This window comes from Rhipicephalus sanguineus, chromosome 7, assembly GCF_013339695.2.
Source record: "Rhipicephalus sanguineus isolate Rsan-2018 chromosome 7, BIME_Rsan_1.4, whole genome shotgun sequence".
Lineage (NCBI taxonomy): Eukaryota > Metazoa > Arthropoda > Arachnida > Ixodida > Ixodidae > Rhipicephalus > Rhipicephalus sanguineus.
Window position 1 is genome coordinate 152,165,578 of NC_051182.1, and position 7,703 is coordinate 152,173,280.

Genomic DNA, 7,703 nt, shown 5'->3' on the forward strand with positions numbered 1-7,703 from the left:
AGGACAGCTACATGAAAACAATAAACAAACAGACAAATAAATAAATAAATAAATAAATAAATAAATAAATAAATAAATAAATAAATAAATAAATAAATAAATAAATAAATAAATAAAAAGGAAGCGAAAGCACAACAGGAACTTAGCCGATCGGAAACAATTTAATCGACGCGAGTCAGTTCCATCCGTCAGAGGAGACACGAGAGGATGGCTGTGGCTGAAAAGTAAACACACGCTCCAAGCTCGAAGTTGCGCGCGCGCCGCGCGTTGTGTCGACGGGGAAGCAGTGGGCCGAAACTTCGTTTTTGCTCGACGGTAAAAGAGGGGGACAAGGGCGAACTGTTCCGTCTCTGTAACAGCGAAGCTCTTAGAGCCGGCCGTAAAATGTCCATGGTCACCAGAACAGTGTCGTCACGAACGGGTATGTGCCACAGATATTGGCCAAATCCCACTGCTCACCACTGGTTAACCAAAAATGGAGAAGCCAGCAGTTCGGCCAAGAAATGGCTGCGAAGCGACGGCGGCGAGCCATAAAAAAGATAAAGAGACAGCAAAATACAGACAGAGAGTGAAAATGAAAATACAATCTACTGACAAAAAAAAAATAAAGGTTCCTCTTGCCTTCGAGTCGTCTTAAGAAAGTTCATAAGGGACCATGTGACTATATTGCAAGTGCCGAGGATTTCAGGGGCCCGGGCCGTCGTATGCTGTCGTCGTCTCATGTAGCGTGGCGTAACGCAGGCAAGACCACGTACAGCACAGCCATCTGTAGCAAATTGAACGCACGCTCGCGCCAAGGAGAAGTCTTCTTCCTCTTGTTCTTGGAGCGCTTTGACGATGATATCGAGTTCGGAGCACTTTAGAGGCCCGCGCTGTCGTATGCTGTCGTATGCCGTCGTCGCTTGGCGTAACGTAGGCAAAACCACGTATAAAAATAGAAAAAAAGGAAGCTAGCGAGAAATAGAAAGAGAGAAAGAAAGGGAGGTAAATAGGAAGAAAAATAGAAATAAATAGAACAGAGAAAAAAAAAGACAGAAAGAACTGGAAAAGAGAAAAAGAAAGAAAGAGAGGAGGAAAGAAAGATAAAACCGAAGAGAAACAACGAAGGCTGCCCAGCTCCGCACTTCCTTCAGGCTTGGCACCACTATAGTGCAAAGATGCCTTAATTTTTTAGTGTAGGTGTTAGCCATTTATGTTTTTTCTACTTAACTCAGATCGTGTTATTTTGTTATTTTGTTTGCGCATATCGTCCACATGTTGTACGCATCACCCATTTTGTGAGAATCACGATCGCATTCGTACAGTCAGTCATCTGCGGACCGTTCTTCTATTCTTTCAGAACATCGACGAATGTGGCATCCGAAGTCAGAAGTACTTGCTGTTGGGCTAGTCGGTTCATGCATCGTGTACTAACTATAAAAGTATGGTCGCTCAGAGCGTTCACCTTGCTACATTCCCCTGATTTATTTCGATCGCAATCATATTTACACTCTCGGCTGATTTTTGCCGTCGCCGTCATGTCCCGGATATGTATATGTATGTAAGAAGAAAAAATTCTGAAGCACCCGAATAGGGATTCGAACCATCGACCCCTCGCTCCCCAGCGCGCTGTGTTAGACAACTCAACCATGATCCATGCATGTACCGGCGAAATATAGGCGAGCTATTTATATACACCTTTTACCGCTGGTGGTAAGCAAATCTCGGAGGAGCTTGAGCGTGTTTTCTATCACGCAACGCTCCTATATTTTCTTTCAATTTGAAAACTGCCCTTGAGACGCGCACTACAAAGTGGCCCCTTTCTCTACCCACTCGGGATGTGGAAGGGAAAAAGGAAACAGAGAACACCGGGCACACCAAGCGTCAGACGCCCTTATGTGGCAGGAGACGCGGAGGGGTCACTCCACGCGCCGCAATTTAAAAGAAAAAGAAATATCTAAGAGCGTCTGACTCTCCATTGTCGACACTTGCAGCGCGTTGCTCAAGCACAAGGACGTAACAACTGCGACAGTTGTTAGTTCATGCTTGCCCTGTGCATGCCTGTGCGTTCTTTTCGGGCGTCCTTCTTTGTGCTTCAGCGGCGCGCTGCAAGTAGCGAGCTGCTTCTCGTTCTTCGTGTAACATTCCAATTTCTTGCTAGCGCATTCATTTCTTCGCTCTTGCGGCGAAACTGTGACTTTCTTTCTTGTTTTGCGCTAAGTGACCATAGTTTTATGGTCAGTGCACAGTACATAGTATCCGAAGTGTTTATACCTCAATTACTTCACAACAAACAAGTTAGAACTGAACTGAACAAGAACGCTTAGGTAGAAAAAAAAAAAGAGAACGTTTTCCCGGGCGGATAGTTGCGTGCAGCACGTCTGGCCTCTTTCTGCCAGGACATTAAAAGCGCTGGTCTGGCCTCAAACGTGGTGTTTTTGTGCCTCCGCGAGCGCGAAGAACCAGAGCCACTCGATAACGCCCAAGTGTTCTTACGGAGTCGCCGAGATACTGCGTCGGACAAAAAGGGGCCATTCACTCGCCCCCCCACCCCCATCGTTACCCCCCCTACCCTTCTAGCTTGTTCCCGGTAAGGGCTCCTTGGCAGTGTCCTGCGTTTCTGGCTGACAAATGACTCGCTTTGGCGCCGCGCAGCAAAAACACTCCGCTAGGGCGGCGCCACTATCGAGCGCTCCCAGCAGGCGCACGGCCGGTATTCGCGTGCGTATTCATATATCGGTGTTTCTTTTTTTTTTGCTTTTTTGTGTCGGTAAGCGTTCGTCTGTAAGTTTTCTGCGACCGCTGGTACACCTGTGGGTGTTTGTGTGTGTGCGTCTGCGCTGTATTTCCCTTTTTTTGTGGGTAATGTGCGTCTTTGTGTTTCTTTTGCGACTGTGCTTGTATACGTCCTTTGCTGCAAGCGCGCTTTACGTGTTTACAGGGCTGTTACGAGAACCTTTGTGTGTAGGTTATGTGTGCGTTTCGTGGGCATATAAGGCATTTGTGTGTTCATGGGATTGCGGTTATTACCCGCACGCGGGCTTGTGAGCACATTCGTCCTCTGGACAGTGTGTGTGTGTGTGTGTGTGCGTGTGTGTGTGTGTGTGTGTGTGTGTGTGCGTGTGTGTGTGTGTGTGTGTGTATGTATGTGTGTGTGTGTGTGTGTGTGTGTGTGTGTGTGTGTGTGTGTGTGTGTGTGTGTGTGTGTGTGTGTGTGTGTGTGTGTGTGTGTGTGTGTGTGTGTGTGTGTGTGTGTTTTGTGGGTATAGGCGTGGCGGGTATGTGTCTTGGGGATTCCCGCTGTTACCTGTATGCCTAACCGCGAGTGAATTTCGGGGTTGCGTATATTACATTTTTTTTTTCGTTCTAGTTTAGTGGTGTCTGCACGTTTTGGAACTTAGACCTGTCTTCATCCGGGAGATACATTGGGCTGCACGAAAGACGCCATGATGATGACGTTTCGGAACAATTTCGATCACGTGGCGATCTCTAATTCAACCGCGTTAAACACAAAAGATGTGTAGGTATGCCATTCCAAGGGCTCAGTGTTTTCGGAGTTTATTTTTTCTTGGAATTCGGAGGGTGTCTTTCGGAGTTCATTTTTCTTGCGGAAATTCGGCGTTTATCGGCGTTTATTTTTCGTAAATCACCAATTCTCCGAAATTCGGAAATTAATTTTGCATTATTCTCAGTACTCTAATATCATAGAATAAATGATATCTGAACATGAAAACATCAGAATATACGAAGCGTATTTTAGTTTTATGGAAGATTTGAGCGCAGAAGACTTGAACGCCCACCAACGCCAACACGCCCACCAACATGCCCAAGTTCGCTCTATTGCAAACTTATACACACACATATATAAGCACAAATGCTTGAATACAAAAGACCTACGCTTGTGCGTATTGCAACCTTGTTGTAATAGATTGTTGTAATAGGAACAAGATTGTTGTATTAGGTACCAGATTTTTGTAATAGGTACAAGGATACGTTGCGATGTCCGTATAATGGCTGTCATCTGGCGCGCCCCCTTGGCGCCAGGGGACCGTATATCAAGACGCCGTCTCGTGCTCCCGGGGGCCCTGCATACGTTCACGTCTCTCGCTTCGTGCGCGAGAAGCCCTTTGTTAAATTAGAGTGAAAGATAACAATCTTTAATGAAATTCCCGGAGATATTAGCCTGGTTTGTCGCCCGGCCTGCTACTCCGGGTGTCGGGTGATGATTATGATATATACAGTGATGCTACCGAGGACTTCTGATTTGGAGCAATTTTTGGAGCAGCAAAATTTCGGTTTTGGAGCACTTCGGAGCAGCAAAATTTTCATCTTGGAGCACTTTGGAGCAGATAATTTTGCATCTGGGAGCACTTTAGAGCAGCGAATTTTACATCCTGGAGTGCAATACAGAAGCATATTGCATTAACATTCGAGCACCTGAGTATTATTATGGGGCTCTTATGAAGGCTAGAAATATTTCGATTCATTGCAAATCGTATGGAAAAAATCATCTCAGGAGCATAGGCGTGCGCACAGGGGGGGGCAGGGGGGGCGGCCGCCCCCCCCCCCCCTAGTCACCTAAGAGGGTGCCGTAATTTTCCGGGCCGTACCGTACCGTAATTTTCCGTATAAAGTCCAAATTAACAACATCACCACGCGCATTCTAGCCGCGGGTAAAAGCTCGCGAGCGCTGGCGACGAACGCGGCTGAAGCGGAGATTAAACTAGCCGGCCGTCTGTCTCCGTCGCACGGAGAGCGCATGAGATAACATCTTCCCGCGTGCGGGCCTGCCGTCGATTGCTCATCAAACAGAGAGGAAACGCCCCGCCCGTCTTTCGTAAGGAGCATGAAGGGACGCCAGGGGAGCAGTCGCTTGCGCGCGCGCTATCTCGAGGCATCAGGAGACGACTCGTAAACTTGCTGTGCTCTCAACGCTTACTTCGCGTTTAGAGAACTCAGAGCAAGAAAACGCTTCGGTTCCTGGATGGGCCATATTCCCTTAAACCAGCGTTTTGTTGAGTTACGCGAGATCGGATCCAAAAGAGTTAGCTGCTAGTCTTACTTCGTTTCACAATACAATTTTTTTGGTATCGCATTCATTGCTTCGCTCTTAAGCGAAACTGAGTTTTTTTAACCGTTAACTATTGACCCCCGAAAGGGAGGGGCGGACGTGTAACATGGCGTAGCCGCTTCACTGTGGGCCGTAAGCGACGGGCCCGCTACTGACAGCTGCGCATTTGCGGCTGCTCCGACCAGGAGATATGATTTTACTAGTGAGACGACATTTTTAAAAAAGCAAGCAAAAAATTCGAATTGGAACCCTAGCACGTGAGCCCGAAAGGGCAGGGCCTTTTAGGGGGTATTTACCGCAGAGTGATTACAAACTCGGACGTGCTGGCGGAAGGAATTACGAAAAAGCTGTTCTGGATGAAGATCCATGGATAAAGTATATCTGAGGAAAAGTGTCAACGCGTTTCCACCGTTCGCGTGCTCTTCCATAAACGCGAAGCAAGGAAAATTCGATATTGTCCCATATATCTACTGCGACCGGTCCCAGATTTCATTCCGCGATGTCCGGAAACAGAAGTGACAGACATTTTAGCGGCACTCATGTAGTTATTACTGAACATTGCTTTCCTTACGTGCCGTGCGACGCTTGAAACGAGCTATCAGCAGCGTTTCTGGAACAGACGACGTCCGCCGATGAATCGCCGTCGCACTTTCTCGCTACCGATAGGCCTAGACGTCACGAGCCTCTGCGGAGAGCGCGTTTTGCTGTCGAGCCGACTTGTAGAACAGAAGCTGCGTCGGCACCGTGCATGGCATCGTGGCTTACTCGGAACGCCCGCGCGAGCGCCATTTATTCAGCGGAATAATTCTTGGTCCATGATTGCGACTTTAGGCAGCCCCAAGATCGAGCTGCAGATGTTCTGACGCGCCGGCGGTGCGATTGCCGGTGATAGACGCCCCCAAACCCGAGACTTTGGCGCAGTTTGGCGCAAATTTCGTCGATATTATCAGGATGGCGCAGTAAATACAATTTGGCGCACTTTGGCGCAGTTGGCGCAGGAGTGGAATCACTGTATATAGAATAATCACATATACAAACGTAATAATACGTACTATAGTCACAAACAGACATATATACACCAAATAGTCGTTTACAAAGTTTCATTAAGTCGAGTGTTCCTCAAGAACACCAACAGTGCTTTTGTGTGGCGCATCGCACAGCCGCTGTCTTGCCACGGGCCGAGAAGGTGCCGCAGTTCTAAGCTCGAGCCGCGTGCCCTTTCATTAAAGGACGGAACAGGGTAATACTGGCCGTTAAAATCGGAGTTTATCGGACAAATCCGAATTCTCAAAAATTTTACTGGCGAGTGTTTATCGGATTTTTTCTCTTTATCCGAAAACACACAGCCCTAGTTATTCCTTAAACAACCGTCACAGCAGTTAGGGACTCGAACCGGAAACCTTTCGCTCAAAAGGCAGAAGAAGGTACCCACCGAGTGCAGTAGGCCTACAAGACGCATCCATTGGCAGCTACAAAATTAGTGTATTGACTCTAGGCTACGAAGATGATCTGCTTGCCAGTGTCGAGCCTGAAGACAGAAAATACAAAACAGAACGACAATTCGACATTAGCAAACAACAGTCTATCGCCTATATTTAGTCAACATTATAGTAAATATTTGTTAACTCCAGCCAACGTTACCTAATAAAAATCATTTTTGGGGTTTTGCGTCCTAAAACCACGATATGATTATGAGGGACGCCATATTCAAAGACTCCGGAAATTTCAACCACCTGGGGTTCCTTAACGTGCACCTAAATCTAAGTACACGGGCCACTAGCATTTCGCCTCCATCGGAATGCGGTCGCCGGGGCTGGGATTCGATCCCGCGACCTTCGGTTTAGTAGTCGGAGCACCATAACCACTAGACCACCACGGCAGGTTGCCAATGTTATCTAGTTGTGAGGCGATGCGGTAAGAACGGTGGTCATATCGCACAAAATGTACACATTCTTAAAATTTTAATTAATTTTCGAGCATGTACATTTCGTCTCGATCACAATTTTATGGGACATTATGTATGACCTAATGTCAGCAATACAGACTTGTTTTCGAAGTATTGATTCGGAAAAATGGTTTTATTGGTGTTGACATCGAAATTCACCAAGAAACTTCTTCCAAAATCCTGCTATCTACTTCCTCAAAAAGTGCTTCGAGCTAAAGAAATTCAGAAAAAGAATTAATCTGGCCTTCACTATTCTTGTTAAGAAGCGAGACAGCTCTTAGTCCTCAGGAAGACGCAGCTGAATAAAAAAAAAAGAAATTGACAAAATCAATGTATAAATCCAGGATAATTTACGGAGTCTCACTTTACTGGACTTTCTAGGGAATCGAAATCGCAATTCCTTGAAGAACCAAGCAAAAAAAAAAGCAGAAGACGACGAAGGAGGGAAGGAAAAGATTAAAAGAAAACATCTTACTCTGACAATTGAAAACAGCTAGAAGATAGGCTTAAGTTGAAGCGAGTGTACTAAATAAATAAATAAAAAGTGTGGGGCCCCAACCGTCGCTTCAGGGGATGATGTTTTTTTTTCGTTCCGAAGAGAGCAGCAATCCGAAGCGAAAGCGGTCGGCCGGCCGGCGCTGATTTGCAGCGGAAAGCCGAGTCGGACTTTTGGTGACACAATCTCGTCTCCACAGCGCTCGCCTTGAA